Source organism: Notamacropus eugenii, chromosome 3, assembly GCF_028372415.1.
Source record: "Notamacropus eugenii isolate mMacEug1 chromosome 3, mMacEug1.pri_v2, whole genome shotgun sequence".
Classification (NCBI taxonomy): domain Eukaryota; kingdom Metazoa; phylum Chordata; class Mammalia; order Diprotodontia; family Macropodidae; genus Notamacropus; species Notamacropus eugenii.
Window position 1 is genome coordinate 87342776 of NC_092874.1, and position 16986 is coordinate 87359761.

The window sequence follows — 16986 nt, forward strand, 5'->3', positions numbered from 1 at the left end:
TCCAAGTGAATTTTTCTGTTGCCTAAAATTACTGTAGCTAATTTGTCACTTCTGTGGATTTATACTTTACTTTAACTTCCTTAAAATCATCCAATCTAGCTAAATCTCCAATGAAGTAAAATCCAAGAAACTTCCAAAACTATCTGATTTTTTGTACTGTTCAAAATGGCTCTTCATCTAGTAAGTCAAATTCTCCCAGGCTCATTCCCAAACCAGGTACTAAGTCTTGATCTATCATCTAAGCATTTTTACTTAAAGGCACTGGGTTTACCCTTTTTTGGAGATGTTTAAATCAAGACTTATGATCTCAAAAGTAGTACACGTATGAAATCACACTCATTCCTGAATCCAAAATTCCATGCTATACTAATCTCAGCTAAAATTAATGCCAAAATTACTAGTCACCTTCTTTTTCATGCTTTTGTTTTGCTTATTTTTGTTTCTGAACTCTGAACATGAAAAAATATAGCTGAGTAATCTCATGAAAACAAAAAAGTATTCAGTAAAATACAAAGTCAAGGTAGTACTATTCTATCACAAACAAAAAAGGAGAATTTTTTTTTAGCAGCTTGTATTAGGATCAGGTGTTAACATGAGTCAGGCCAACAGAATTAAATGAAAATGTAACTGGGAAATTATTTAACAAAATAAATAAAAATACAAAACATAAATAATGTTAGTATATAGTTTTCTTATGTAAGGTTTAATGGTCCTTATTTCTATTTGAGTTTCACACTGCTGTATGAAATGGTTTATGAATTTATGAATCCCAGATATTGTACAAGAGAATCAATCATAAGACTGGAAAGTTAGGAAGGGAGTAGGTTGCTTTACAAAGCCCAACAAGAGGATTTTATATTTTATTCTAGATATAACTAAAAATCATTATTGGAGCTGACTGAGAGGATGACATGGTCATATCTACACTTTAGCAGCTAAGTGGAAAAATGGCAAATATCACTATTAAAAAGAACAAGAGGGACTATTTACATTTTTCTTGATAAGACTAATATTTTTTTTCTGGTCCCTTTCAGTTAATACCCATCCTATATATACCTCCAGGACCTCATTGTAGAAATCATCTCCCCCTGCCCCATACATCTTCAACCTCTCATTCTATACTCTTTACTTGCCTACAAAGATACTCAGGATCTCCAAATTGGGGGTGGTGGTGAGATGGAGAAGAAAAGGAGAAGGGGCATACATGGCAACACACTTTGACAGCAGGGTCTATTTCCCCTTTGGCTTCATATCTCCATGCTCTAGCAAAATACCTAGCAGAGTGATAAAATGCTTGCAGATTAATCAGACTTTCATCCACTGGACTGAAAACAAATCTCTTAAAGGTGATCATGGCCTAATCACCAAGTCCAGTGACCCTAATCCAGGACCTGTATTAATAAGATTAAGTTAGAGAATCTAGACTCAAACTCCATCCCAGGTACCTCTGGGAAGTTCCCGGACCTGCTTCTTCATCTGTAAAATGAAGGTATGCATGGACTACACAGTCCCTTCTAACTCAAAGGATACTTTTTCCTTGACTTCTCTGAATGAAGAATGATAATCTGCCCATATCATCTTTCTAGACCCTTTCTCTCTCCTTAACTCCTGAAGATACCACACTCTTCCTACTCCCCTGGAACCACTCCACATCTTGCAATGGTGCTCTCCAAGGTTCTATTGTCTCCTCTCCAACTGCTTTTTGCTCTTGGCATACACACACACAAAAAACAAAACAAACAAACAAAAAAAACACTTGGCACATCAGGAACTTAATAAAGGCTTATAGACTGATTCTTTCCTTCGGCAATTTCATTCATGTTCTTGGCTTCAACTAATAACTGCAGAGTTGACTTCCAAATGTCCAACCCAGACCTCTCTTCAAGTTCTACACTTACAACTGCCTATATGTCTACCTGAATGCCCTGCCAGAACCTCAAACTTTAAGTATGTCCAAATCCTAATATATTTCCCTTCTTCCAAAACATGCTTTTCCTTATGAATTTTCTACTCCTATCAGCAGCAACACCTTTCAGTCTCCCAGAGGATTCAAACTTACCTTTCACTCAAGTTGTGAATGAAGTCCTCTTGACTCTACTTGAATAATCTCCTCCCATTCATCTTCCTAGGTTCTACTTCCATTCCAACTATTATTAAGTATGAGCAAGCCCTCACTACCACACCCAATGGGACTGATCACCAAAGACCTCCTAACAGATCCTCTTTTGACTTTGCAAGACATCTTATGCTTAATCTGATCATGCCATTCCCCTGCTCAAAATTCTTCTCTATTACCAGCCTTGGAAAGTTTAAAGTACTTTGCTTAGTCTCAAAAAAGGCCTCCCACAATGAAGTACAACCTTACTTTTTTATCCTAATCTTGTACCAGTATTCCCATTCAGACAGTCTACATTCTAGTCAGCTCCACTCTCTGTCCCTGAAAACCAGCAGCACTATTCCACCTCCACAACTTTTCTCATTCTATTAATACTCTAATCAGGAATGTCATCCTCCATCTGTTGAATATCCTACATATCTTTTGAAGTCAAATTGAAATTCCACTTGTTCTAAGATACTTCAGCCCACCCTCAACTAGTAATAACTTTCCTGCTCTAACTTGACAAAAGTTTCTGTTTGTTTTTTGCACCTCTTATAGTCCACCTTTACAAAGGTTATCAAGCACTTTATAAATTCAATCCTCATAATGGACCTATACTGTACCATCTCATCTTAAAAAGGGGAAATGATGGATTGAAGATGTTAAATGAACTGCTTTACATTCCTAAAGCAAGCTAAGGAAGCTGCAACCTAAGCTCAGATCCTCTGAATCCAAATCATGTTTATTCCATCATATATGCTAATAAAATTACTTGTCTATATCCTATTAAACTTTATTGCTCCATGTATGCAGAGACAATACTGTATCATTTAACATAAATCCTAACTAAAACCTAGGACAACTATCCTAAGTCTATTGTAGAAAACATTTCTGAAGACAAGATATTTAAAATAAATGTGTGGAGAATTCAATTGTTGATAAAGATAAGCATAGCATTTTAGAACTGGAATGGAATTTCCATTAAATTCAATTTAACAAACACTTGACCAGCTGCTCTTCATTTTGCAGATGAAGAAATGAAGTAGGAATATAAAACAGAGGGACAACTATCTTCCATTCTCAAACTGAAATGGCTCCCTATTTAATAACTGTAGAATCAAATGCAAATACTTTTTTATGGTATTTAAAGCCCTTCACAATATGGCTTCAACCTACCTTTACAGCCTTATTATTGCTCCCCTGAACCACCTTCAGTGATCTCTGAAAAATCAAACAGGAGAGGAGTATGCCTCAGAGTGGAGATGGGCAAACACAACCCCAATTTCTGGAAAGGGAAAAGGCAAATTCTTTAAATTATGGGCCAAAGATACTGAACAAAGTCTTGGCAAAAATTCTATGACATAACTTTTCACAAGTCTCTGAGAACTTAAAAGGGAAGTAAACACTAAGAGCAAGAATATGTTCATCAAAAAGAGGTTTTTTCCTTTGTTGACAACGGTTTATTAAAAGGAATCAGAGGAACGTCTTGAAGCATATTAGAACACTGACACTGTTAAAGGTGGCCCTTTTTCTTGAACAATGATATGATTACTATGAACCATTTCACTATTTTGTCTCAACTGTTCATTTCTGCCTGCAAAAAAAAAAAAAAAAAAAGGCAGAATGTTGGTGTGCCCCTTGACTGGAACTAGATACATTTACAACATACAGTCTACTAAATTGGAGATTCTCTTCCTAAAATAGAAGGGAACTTTTTTTTCTCTGAAGTACATCATAGCTCACTAGGATAATAGACCTTATATGGACCTTGGGAGTCATTTTGTCTAGCCTTATCATTTTACAAATGATAACTGAGGCACACAGAATTAAGTGATTTGCCCAAGGTTCAACAAAAGTAACAGACCACAATTTGAGGCTTCCAAGTCTTCAAACATCAAATACAGTGTTCATTCTATTGTATCACATTACATTTTAGTTCCCAGTAACCTCCTAGCTGGCCTACTTAATATTTAAGTGCTTTTTTCTCTTTGTGACTTTTGCAAAGATTTACTAGTGTTTTACCAAAGCCTACTCCACCCCACCCCCACTCTAAGAGCAATTACTTATAAGGTTGTTTTTAGAACAGTTTATTAGCATGTATCTAAGCAGGCTGCCCACCATGAGACAAACTGTCACCTTCTAAAATTAATGCCATCTGTTATCCTTAGGACAATGAGAAATTACCCAATACTAGATTCCTTTCCAAATAATAACCACCTATGTCTCTAAGGCTACTGAGAATATGGAATGTGTGCCAAGTCCACACTGCTCTCACCAAAGGACCAACCTTGTGGGCAAAAAAAGACTGGCAGCAAACTTAGCCAATCTATCCTCTCAAAACCATTGAGGCTGGCCTAATGGTAAGAATGTGCACCAATAAGTCTTTTTGTATATAAGCAAGAACTGCTTAGTCTCAAATTTCATTCTCTATAATGTGCATCATTTTCCTATCCTCCACAATTCTGACAAGATGACTTATGCCCAGAAGGAACACTGGTAGCAGTGATGTACTAATACCCTCCATCATGCCATATTACATTCTTCAATAAACCCAACAGATATAAGAAATCTGCAAGTCAGTCTTTCTCACTTATTAGTAGCATAGTGATTTAACATCCTCAAAGCTACCACATAAAAACTTTACTGCTAAATGCTGGGGAATGATAAAGGAACACCTCGCTAGCCTCTGAAAAATTATCCTCCCAAACCCACAAGATATTTTGTCAAAATGTTGTTATGTTTAGATAACTCTCCTAATAGTCTTGTGGGCAACCTAGAATGAAGAAAAAGGCTCTGTAAAAGTAGCTAGTTAGATGAATAATTCAACGCAAAGAGTAGTGATTAAAGGATCATCAACAAACAGAATAGTTATCTCTAGGGGCATTAATCTATCACTGGTCCTGTTCTTTCTTGCTCAGTAGTTATCAATGATTTGGATATAAGCACAAAAATATCATTACAAATTTTCTGAAGCTAGAGAGAACAACAAGCTTGATGACTGAAAAATACCAAAATATTTTATAGGCTAAAATTATGATCCAAATCTACAGTAAGAAAAAAAATTTAATTCCAGAAATACAAGAGAAAATGATTACACAACAATTTCTATAGAGAAAAAAAAATTACTATAAAACAAGCAGATTTCAGTTCACGTATAAGTGGGACCAGGTAACCTCTGAAGTCCCTTACAACTCTATAAACCTAAGATGCTGGTAATCACAAGCTGATGTTCTACCATTGAATAGCTGTGTGACCTTAGTAAATCACATACTTTTGGAACTTCAATTTTTTAATGTGTAAAATGAGAAGATTGGAATGTTCTAGACTGGATAGTGGACTCAGTTCTCTCCAACACTAAAATTCTATGACTCCACCTAGTTACCAAAATTAAGTTACTTACAGCTAATGGTTAAGTTACTTATAATTAATTCATAAGCATGACCAGACCTAAGAAATCAAATCTTAAGAACAGCAAAACTCAAAATCTGTTTTTTGAAAAAACTCCCAAAGGTTTGCAATTTAGTCTACTTGGTTCACAGTTTAATATTAAAAACATGATGGTTACTACTGTTGCAATATTGTCAAATTTCAATGATACATGTGTCATTTAAATTATCAAAACCTGTCTGATGTTGAAGAAAAGTACTTTTTAAAGGAGTTTTTGAAAAAAAAATTTCAGTTGGCCATTAAAGCTGGCATTGAGAGATCTTTTAATTATGCAAGAGCTTTCCTGCTTCCTAGATGCAGTGGCATAAGGTAGCACAAGATTCAGGAAGATCTGAGTACAAATACCGCCCCATCTACTTACTTACTATGTGACCCTGAGCAAATGACTTTTTCTTCCTTGAACTCAGTTTCCTCATCTGAAAAATGGGGATAGCAACATCAACCTCACAGAGTTGCTATGAAGAGCAAATGAAACAGTATACGTCAAGCACTTTGTAAATGTTAAAGCCTATAAAAACTGTTAGCTATTTAAGAATATTTTATCTTACTGATGTCCCAACCTAAGTCAAAAATTGCTTCAGCTCAGTTGATTCTAGTCACAAAACTAATTTTATAGTTTTGGACAAAGAGCAAGCATTCAAAAAATACTGATTCTCTTAAATAGCCTGATGTAATCAACCTCTGTAAACAACAATAAAAACAAACATCTGCTCAAACAATTCAAGTTTTAATTGAGTCTTATTATCTTCTACCCAGACATTAAATTGCTTTTTTATGCTGCCTCTGTTGCTGTTAGGAAGAAGGCTGGACTGCCACTTCAGCAGAAGTGCAACTTAACCACTCTGGGTCCAGTTTCCTCAACTGTAAAAATAAGGGGACTGGAATTAAATGACCTCTAATACACCTCTCAGCTCTTAATCTATAATTATGATCTCTCCTACAAAATATTCCAGATTCACACATAGCTGAGATTTATATGTAAATGAAGCAAGTGCCTTCTTTTTTCAGACCTCAAATAGACACTATCCCCACTTTAAATACTATGCACCAAAATAATTATGTAGATATTTGGGAAACTAAAGAGAAGAATTCCTCACAAAATACTTACTTGTGCCAACCATTTTAATAGTTCCTTACATTTGGCTTAAGACACAATGCTTTGGAAAAAATGTAATGAAGTCTGTGGTCATTGTCACCCTCTCACAAAAGTCAACATTGTTTATATAAGTTATAAAACACTTTCCAAATTTTCCAGGTTTTCTAAATTAAGAATGTTTGTATACACACATATGTACATTTTTAAAAATCGGTACCAGTATCTCCGTGTGGTGATTTCCCCAAGAAAAATATCTTTCTAATTCTACAGTATAGTAGTTTAAATGCAAGTGTTAACAGCAGATCCAGTCTGGGAATGGCCTTATAATAAATAAGGGCTGGTATATGTAAAAATGCAAAAGCCATTCTCTACTACAGTTTAGAGAAGGCAAAGGTTGCCATTTTCAAAACTTGGCTGACATAAAAATTCCTAATCAGCCTCTGCTTAAATACTTGAGAGCAAGACAACTCCTACAAGAAATATCAAGTGGCCTAGCAGGCACTTTTTAAATAATTAGACAATGAAGTTCTTTAAAAGTACAAAAGGTTTTTTAAAAAAATTACACAAGGCTATGAGAATTAAAATGATTTACAATAGTAATGAGAGCCATACTAATGGAATGGAATATTAAACATTATCTTAGTGGATATGCTTGGACCATGAAGAATGATTTAAGTCAAAGAAGTGATAAATTGGAATGAGGGAAAATACTTCTTGGCTATATTGATTCTACTCTCTCTCTAAACCCTTTACAGTACTTAATCTGTAATATAATAAAAACATTCTTACTTTAAATTTAAGAACCACCAACAAGCATGAACGTTCAAAGAAATGGGCACAAATTCTGAAATGATTGCTCATGAAACCATAAACTTCTATTATACGTTTATTAATGTTTCTAAATGTTATTTGTCCCCTTAATTTTGTGTATATTGTTTTTTATAGCTGTTGCTTAAAATGCATATTGATCTTTTTTTATCTTTGTTCATTTTTTAGCATCATTTTATATAAATCTCCCCACATGTATTTTGTCATTTCTTATAGCACAACAAAATCACGTTATACTCGTGTACTATTTCCTAACTGCTGGATGCATTTGATTGTTTCTCGTTTCTTGCCACTATTGTCAATAATACTGATACAAACGTTTTCGTACAGGATAGATCTTCTTCCCTCTCATAAGCAGTCCCACCACAAGGCCAAGAGTTTTGTAGAACCGATCCTATATTGCTATAGTGATTCCAAATATATCAACATGCACCTCCTACAGTTTAGCATTCAATTCTATAGTCTAGTATTTATTTTTTGTATTATTTGGATTAGTATTATATGTCCCCAACTAGATTTCAATTGCTTGAGGGAAGAGATCTATATCATATCTTATATCACCTTCACGGAAAGCATCAGAGCTAGGCACAAACTAGGTCAAATATGCTACGGTGGGTATTCCTTTCATGTATGGAGTCTGACTAGAATTCAAGGGCTCTCAACCTGAGATTTGTGAGCTTTTTTTAAAGACTATTTTGATAGCCGTATTTTGGTTTTTCCTTTGTAATTCCTATAATATTTCATGAATTTAAAAACATTCCAAGAAGTTCAAAGGTTTTACCAGATACTGCCGAAGAGGTCCGTGACACACAAAAAAGGTTAAAAACTCCTAAAGTGAGGTCCCTTCATCTCTGTCTAACTTACTTGTTGTGATAAAAAAAAATTAAGCCCTCCATTTAAGGAGGACAGCCAGTAACCACAAGGTTACTCTCCACTGGCATTCTCTATCATACCCCAGAAACATCTTTCTCCTGAAGATCACTCCACTCCTGTAATACTGGAGAGCTCTTCACAGAACCTGCAATCAAGGAGAGTCCAGGACAGTCATCTCTTCATTTCAAGTTGCACTCTCCTCTAGACTTCATCATGACCCTTCATAGAATACTGTTTCTCCCTTCAGCCTTTTTCCAATGTGTCACCTTCCCTATTAGAAGGTCTGCTACTTAAAGGCAGAATTGTCTTTCTTTCTACTTGTACTTGTATTCTCATGCTTAGCAACAGTGCCTGACCCATAGGAAGCACTTAATAAAAGTTTGTTGACCACAACAGAACCAAAGAGAATGGCCAGTAAAACAGAAGTGGAAAAAGAAATACCAACACCAACAACAGCAGCAGCTACTCCAGCATGCCTTTCATGAGCTCTACAGGTTCTCCTTTGAACCTAGAAAAGCATTTTTATTTGCTGTTTGTTACTTCATTCGGTTCCATAACATTAAATGTTATGGGTTACTTAAGATTGAATTCCTTATTTTCTATGCTCACTGAAACCATGAGGCCTCACACTGGGCTTTGAGCTTGAAAGGCCTGGATCCTGAGCACCTAACAGTTCTGTCACAATCTCATCTACTTTGGTAGAGGGAATTCCCATATAACTTGGACTTCTCTGTGGGTCAATAAAATCAAAGTCTTTGGTTATTTAGGTTTGAAAAATGCCTTTTTTTTTTTGAAATTTGCCTTTATTTGCTTTTGTTAAATCATTATTAAAATTTTAAAACACTCATTAAAAATATTTTAGCATCTTGGGATCCTGATTTTTTTCAACATACAAGATATTCTTCTCAGTTTGTCATGGATAACTCCAGTAAATTCCTCTGTAATGGAGATCTTCAAGCAAAGGCTGGATGAACACTTGTGGTACCTATAGGGGAATGGATTTTGTTTTTCACGTGTGGACTCAACTAGACAGCCTCTGAGGATTCTTCCAACTCTGAAAATCTGTGATAAGCCCTCATCTATATCTTCACATGACTGATAAAAGCAGTGAACACAAAGGACCAAGGCAAGGACCCTGTGATGTGCCATTAAAGTCCTCTTCTATGACTAATCTATCCATTAATCAATATTCTAGATCAAATAATTCAACTAATTCTAAATCCCCTTAACTACATTATCCAATTCTTCTCTCCATTTGTCACACAGCATATAACAAATGATTTACTACACCTAGAGTTTGCCATGTACTTTGTAGAAACTTAGTAGTGATTAAAGTGTTATCCTCATTTAACAGATAAGAAGACTGAGACCCACAAGAGATTAAATGACTTGCCCACAGTTCACACAGCTAAACAATTTTGTCAAGAGTTGAGAATGTGAATATGGATCTCTCTGCCCCAATTCTAGCACCAATCAAAACCACTATACTGCCTCTCACGCGAGATTTTTGTCAAGTGTGCTTTTTCGCAAGGGAAAAAGTTTCTAAATTAGTATCATGGTGTTTCTCTTACTTTTAATCTAGCAATATAGTCACGAAATGAAGTAATGTAAGTCTAAAAGGCCTTTTTCTTTACTGAAACCATATTAATAGTCCTCTGATCACCCCCTTCCCTTTCCCAACAAATATGGTTTGCCTTTGCTCCCATCCTACTGCTCAGGAAAAACACTGGGTCTAAAATAAATGTTACATAATCTCAAGGGGGCCTTCAAAATAGCCAAGGCAATTTTTTCACACCTCCTTAATCCTTCTCTCCCTTTCACCACAATCCATTCCAAACTATTTCATCCTTCCTCAATCCTCCCACAGCACCCCCAACCCACCCTTCTCAGCTGAGTAAAACTCTCTAGGAAAAAATCAGATACTTAGCCAAGATATTTGTATCTCCCTCTTCCCTCCACACATCTCACATCACTCAGAAGTCTTTCTCCAAGCTAAGGCACATCTTTGATCCAACCCCTTTGCATTCTCCAGGAAATTGCCCCCTCTAATATCCTATGTTCCATTTTTTCCTAGCCACTAACTGATGCCTACAAACATACCCACATGTCCCCTATTCTTACAAAACTAAGACGTGGTCCTACCATCTCTGTTAGCTGATAGTCTATAAACTTTCCTCGCCTTTTGAACTAAACTCCTTGAGAAAGCTATCTACAATCAGTACCTCCACTTCCTCTCTTCACTGTCTTCTGAACATTCTAAAATATAGCCTCCAACCTCAATCAACCAAAACGGATCTCATCAAAATCACCACAAGTCTGTTAATTCCCTTGTCTCAGTTCCCTCACCTGTAATATGAGTCCCTTCCAGCCTCTAAAATCTATCCTAAAGCAAGTACTTGAGTACATACTATGTGCCAGACACTGTGAGAGGCACCTGGAATACAAATACAAAAGTGAGACATTCTCATTTCCTCAAGAAGTTTATTACACTTTGAGCTAAAAATACACGCAAAATAAAGGGGAGGGAGGAGGAAATCAAGAATCAAGAAAGGTCTCACTCAACTCAACTAGCATTAAGCCCTGTGCTGGGTGAAGAGAAAAAAACAAAACAACAAAATCAAACAGCCCTTGCCTAATAAGAAAACATAAAAGTAAACACAAAACTCAGAAGCACCTTTTATGAGCAGTCACTGGTATCAAAATCAAATAGAATTTTAAAATCTTGGGTAAAAGAAACTGCCAGGTATTGTTTTTAATTTATTGTTGTTGATTAGTGAATAATGTAAAAGGTGCCATTTGAGCTGAACTCTGGAAGGATGTTAAAAAATACCAAGCGGTAGAAGCAAGCTTGCAAACCAAAAGTTTGAAGGAGAGTAATATACGAAGAGTTTTTAAAATGCCAAGCAGAAGCGTTTGTACATTAACTCTCAAAATTTAGATACATACTTCCCAAGAATTAAAAAAAAAAAAATGCCTAAATATTACTCCATGGGTAAACATTTATGAAGTGCCTGCTATATTTCAAGCACTGTCCTAAGCACAAGCCCATACCAGTAAATTCTCTATACTGAGACTCCCTACACCTACTTTTCCAGTGTTGAAATATTACCTATTGCTAACAAAGATAACTCAAGGCTCTTCCTAGCTGGTATTTCTTTTCTGAGCTCCAGGTCAGCAGCTCAACTACCTCTAGATATTTTCACTTGCATATCCCACAGGAAAAATCAATCTCAGCATGTTTAAAACAGAACATTATTTTTTTCTCTTTTAACTTCCCTATTCCTGTCAAGAGTACCAGAATTCTTCTTACTCTCCCAGGTTCAAAACTTCCCCTTCACCTTTGTTCTCACTGATACCACCACCCTATTTTGCAATTAAGACCAACTTATGCCAATTCTATTTCAATTCATCCCCTTCTCAAACCTGGAAAGACTCACATGAACTAATGCAAAGAACACTGTACGCAGTAACAGCAACACTGTATGATGATCGACTGAATACCTTAGCTATTCTCAGCAATCAACAATCCAAGATGAAGAATTTATGATGAAAGATGCGGTCCATCTCCATAAAAAACTGGTGGAGCCTGAATGGAGAGTGAAGATACTTTTTCTTTATTTTAAAATCTATTTCCTTCTCTCACTCACCAAACAAACCTACTCTAAGCTCTAGTCTCAAATATTACAAATCTCTCTGCTCCAATGAATACTCCTAACGCACAAGTAACAACTCCTACTTCAAAGGCTCCCCAACACCTGGGACAGAATTCCAACTTCATTTGGCATTTAATCTGCCCCATTCACAGTCTTGTCATCTATCAAAGCTTTCTACGTATATATGGACATATATTTCCACCAAAGCCCCAGCCCCTAAAAGGTATTCCTGAAGATATAGGACCATTATCATTATCTACTTCCTTGATGTCTTGAAAAAGTTTGTCTCAGTACCAAAGACTCCAACTCCCTTAAAGATGCAACTTTAATACCCCACACACACACACACACAACCATTTAAGAAGCATTTCCCAATTCCCAGAGTTGTAAATCCTACCAAACTCCTAAGTCACTGTTTCTATTTTGTGTATATCTTGTATTTACTCAATTGTGAACATGCTGTAAGCCACCACTGGGGGAAAAAAGGCAAGTTATTTGAAGACAGGGATGGAACCCATAAAATACCTGTAAAAAACTGACTCTAAACAAATTCTAGAGCAGCAAAACCCACAAAATGAAGGAGTGGAACAGATTTCCAGCCCAAGACAAGCTGGAAGGCTGATAGGAAAGGTCTATCGCACAGGTCTTGGAGTGGAGTGAAGCACACAGAGCCCAGTCCAGCCTTGACTGGGCACAGCCTGGCAGGGACAGGATCAGAGCAGGCCTCAAGGGGCAGAATCACAGGCACCAGCTGCAGTTCCCCGATTACTTAACTCACAAATGCCAGAGACAGCTTCAAAGGTCAGTGAGAAAGCTTTCACCTGAGTGAGAAGGGAACGTGATCTAGCCCTGGTCCCAGGAGGTCGAACCCTGGTCCCAGGTGGCTTGAGTGTCCATTTTTGTAGCCCTCAGCCTAAAGACCCTGGGGGAATGCAGCTGCAGATCTGGGTCTCAGCCCTAAGTGGCAGCCCTTGGGTGAGGAACACTGGCCTGGTGGAGCTGGTGGAGACTCTGGGAAGGGAATTCTACTCACAGATCCTGGGCAGAAAAGCTTCTGGTTGCTCCCAGACCAGAGCACAAGCAAGGAGAGGAGTAAACGCCTGTCCCTTGATTGTGCCACCTTGGAGGAACTGTGAACAGATCCCTAGAATATACCCTCCACTTGACAAAGGACTCAAAAGTCAAGTAACTCCCTTGGAAAATACCAAAAAAAGGGGGAAAAAAAATAAGACTATAGAAGGTTACTTTCTTGGTGAACAGGTATTTTCCTCCATCCTTTTGGATGAGGAATAACAATGCATACCATCAGAGGAAGACATAAAAATGAAGGCTTCTGCATCCAAAACCTCGAAAAAAAAAAATATGCAATGATTTCAGGCCATGGAAGAGCTCAAAAAGGATTTTGAAAATCAAGTAAAAGAGGTGGAGGAAAAATTGGGAAGAGAAATGAGAACAATGCAAGAAAATCATGAAAAGCGAGGCAACAGCTTGCTAAAGGAGATGCAAAAAAAATGCTGAAGAAAACAACACCTTTAAAAATAGACTAACTCAAATGGCAAAAGAGGTCTAAAAAGCCAGCTTTAAAAAGCAGAACTGGCCAAATGGAAAATGAGGTTCAAAAGCTTACTGAAGAAAACAGTTCTTTAAAAATTAGAATGGAGCAGATGGAAGCTAATGACTTTAGGAGAAACCAAGAAATTACAAAACAAAACCAAAAGAATGAAAAAAAAAGAAGACAATATGAACTATCACATTGGAAAAACAACTGACAAGGAAAATAGATCCAGGAGAGACAATTTAAAAATCATGGAACTACCTGAAATCCATGATCAAAAAAAAGAGCCTAGACATCATCTTTCATGAAATTATCAAGGAAAACTGTCCTGATATTCTAGAACCAGAGGGTAAAATAAATATTGAAAGAATCCATTGATCACTTCCTGAAGGGGATCCAAAAAGAAAAACTCCTAAGAATACTGTAGCCAAATTCCAGAGTTCCCAGGTCAAGGGGAAAATATTGCAAGCAGCTATGGAAATACAATCAGAATAACACAAGATCTAGGAGCTTCTACATTAAGGGTTCAAAGGTCTTGGGAATATATATTCCAGAAGTCAAAGAAACCGAACAAAAACAAAAACGTTCCCCTACCCAGCAAAACTGAGCATAATACATTTCAGGGAGAAAAAATGGTCATTCAATGAAATACAGGACTTTCAGGCATTCTTAATGAAAAGACCAGAGCTGAACAGAAAATCTGACTTTCAAACACAAGAATCAAGAGAAGTATGAAAAGGTAAACAGGAAAGAGAAATCATAAAGGACTTACTAAAGCTGAACTGTTTACATTCCTACATAGAAAGATAATATTTGTAACTCTTAAAACTTTTCTCAGTATTTGGGTAGTTGGAGGGATTATACACATACATACAGACAGAGGGCACAGGGTGAGTTGAATAGGAAGGGATGATATCTAAAAAAATAAAATTAAGGGGTGAGAGAGGAATATATTATATAATATATATAATATATAATTTTGCCATATTATATTATATGGCATGGAACAAATTCTCTCTCATAAAAGAGTCAAGAAAAAGCTTTTTCAATGGAGGGGTAAAGCGTGGAGGTGAGAGGGAAAAAGTGAAGCTTCCTCTCATCACATTTGGCTTAAAAGAGGGAATAACATACATGCACACTCAATTTGGTATGACAATTTATCTTACACTACAGGAAAGTAGGGGAGAAAAGGATAAGTGGGGTATGGGGGGATGACAGAAGAGATGGCAATTGGGAGGAGAGAGAAATTAGAAGTAAACATTTTAGGGGAGGGACAAAGTCAAAAGAGAGACTAAAATAAGTGGGGGCGCAGGACAGGATGGAGGTAAATATAGTCTTTCACAACATGACTATTATGAAAGTCTTTTGCAAAACTACACATATACAGCCTATATTGAATTGCTTGCCTTCTCTGTGGAGATGGGTGAGGAGGGAAGAAAAAGTTGGAACTCAAAGTTTTAGGAATCAATGTTGAGAATTGTGTTTGAATGCAACTGGGAAATAAGAAATACAGGTAATGGGGTATAGAAATCTATCTTGCCCTACAAGAAAATGGGAGGAAGAGGATAAGGGAAGTGAGGGGTGTGATAGAAGGGAGGGCAGATTAGGGGAAGGGGTAATCAGAATGCACAGTGTTTTGGGGTGAGGGAGGGGAGAGATGGGAAGAAAATTGGAACTCCAAATCTTGTGGAAATGAATGTTGAAAACTAAAAGTAAATAAATTTAAATTTTAAAAAGAAAAAGATAAGGATAGCTCATTTTTGGATCTGTGGCCCTAGGACCTGGCACAAAAGGCATTTAATACTTCTTATTCTTCACACAATCCAATTTCTGTCAAATTGGACTACTAAATATTTCAGAAATTGGACATTCTAGTCTTCTACCTTCTTAGATTCACATTTGGCCCCCAAGGTTGTAATGTACTTCCTCATCTGTACATTCAATCCCTTAAAGGCTGAGTTCAGGTGCTGCTACTGCCTAACCTTTTCTAACATTCCCAACTCCTCCCCCTAAAATTCCCTCTCCTTAAGTTTTCCTAGAAATTTACTATTCCCAGAGATTATGTTTATTATATGGCATATATATGTATGCCCTCCCATGTAACACCCTCAAATAATAACCTTCTTAAAGGTAAAAACTGTTACTTTTGTACACCCAACACACATAACCGAGCTTAATATGTGTATGCATTTCAACTCAAAAGGATAAATAATCAAATGCTACTTTCCCCCCATTCAGATTAAACTGTTTGTTGATCAAGTGACATCATTAAAATTGGCAAGACTAGAATCTTAGTAAGTAGTACTGAGTTCTCAGGACCCCTTCTCTGTGACCTGGTCTTATAACTTTACTAAGAGACCATTCTCCAAGAGCTCCCTCTCTTATTCCCCAATTTAACTTTCAAAACCAAAGACTTTCCACTATTCTTTCCCATTACTCCAATCTCTGGTGAAGAGATAGTCTTTCTCCTAGACAAGGTCAATCCCTCTACTTATTATACCCTTCATCTCCTCTAAGAGACTGTCCCCCAATCATACCTTTTCTCTAATCTCAATTTCTCCCTATCTAATGACTTGCTACCTTAAAAAAAAAAAAACAACAACCAAAACTCTCCACTTGCTTGGGTTTCAACTCCAAGGGACAAAATGCCCTTCCCAGGATAAACTGATCATGTCTTATCACAATGTTGGTAACTCAAGCCTTGGACACCCCCTCCCCTCAGTCTCTTCTTACCTCTTAATGGGAGGGCTGGAGAGTGGAATACAAAATGCCTCCAAGTTTTCCTTAATAGAGAGCAGAAAGTGTCCTTCCAGCTCCCTCCACTCACCATCTGAAGCTCTGCCTGCTTTCAATTCCATGGAACAAGTCCCCACACCAGGTACCTCCAGGTGCACCCCACTTCCAGCTTCCTTTTTTGTGCATGGTAGTCATCCCTAGGTAGGTAGTATGCTCCTTGAGGGCAAGACCTATCTTTTTTTTAAAATATGCATCCTCAGCACAGAACAGTGCCTTGCACAGTGTTGAATAAATATTTACTAAACTAAAATAAATTGATGGTCTTCTCAATACTTAGCATTCATGACCTCTTTGCCAGATTTCACACAGTTGACCTCCCTTCTCCTATATACTTGCTTTTCTCTAGGTGTTCAGGACACTACCTCCTTTTAGTTATTCTACATCTCAAAATGCTCTATGTCACCATCAATATCTAGATGCCTGATTGTGGGTATACACTACAGCTCTGTTCCTGGAGCCTGTTCTCTTCTCCCCATATAATACTCTCATTTACTGACCTCATTAGTTCTTATATGTTTAATTGTCTCCATTCAAATTTAGTATGTCCACAACCCAACTTCTTGTCTTTTCCCCACAAAAACCTTACTCATACACTGAATTTGCTAATTGCTACTGAGTACCACCAATTTTCCAGTCATCT

The 16986-nt window shown here is 37.0% G+C and overlaps 1 protein-coding gene across 10 annotated transcripts in view; it reads right to left on the reverse strand.

Annotated features, from left to right (window-relative positions):
* Nucleotides 1–16986, reverse strand: part of DNAJB6 (DnaJ heat shock protein family (Hsp40) member B6) — a 127289-nt gene that overhangs the window by 93770 nt on the left and 16533 nt on the right. For 3 of the 10 annotated variants that reach the window (XM_072652088.1, XM_072652084.1, XM_072652091.1), the window contains exon 2: nucleotides 3275–3319. The exons of 4 other annotated variants lie outside the window; for them this stretch is intronic. The gene's annotated coding sequence lies outside the window, so the exon portion shown is untranslated. Of the gene's footprint in view, nucleotides 1–3274; nucleotides 3384–16986 lie in introns of all 10 variants that reach the window. 3 more of the 10 variants (XM_072652087.1, XM_072652083.1, XM_072652090.1) reach the window with 1 other exon arrangement.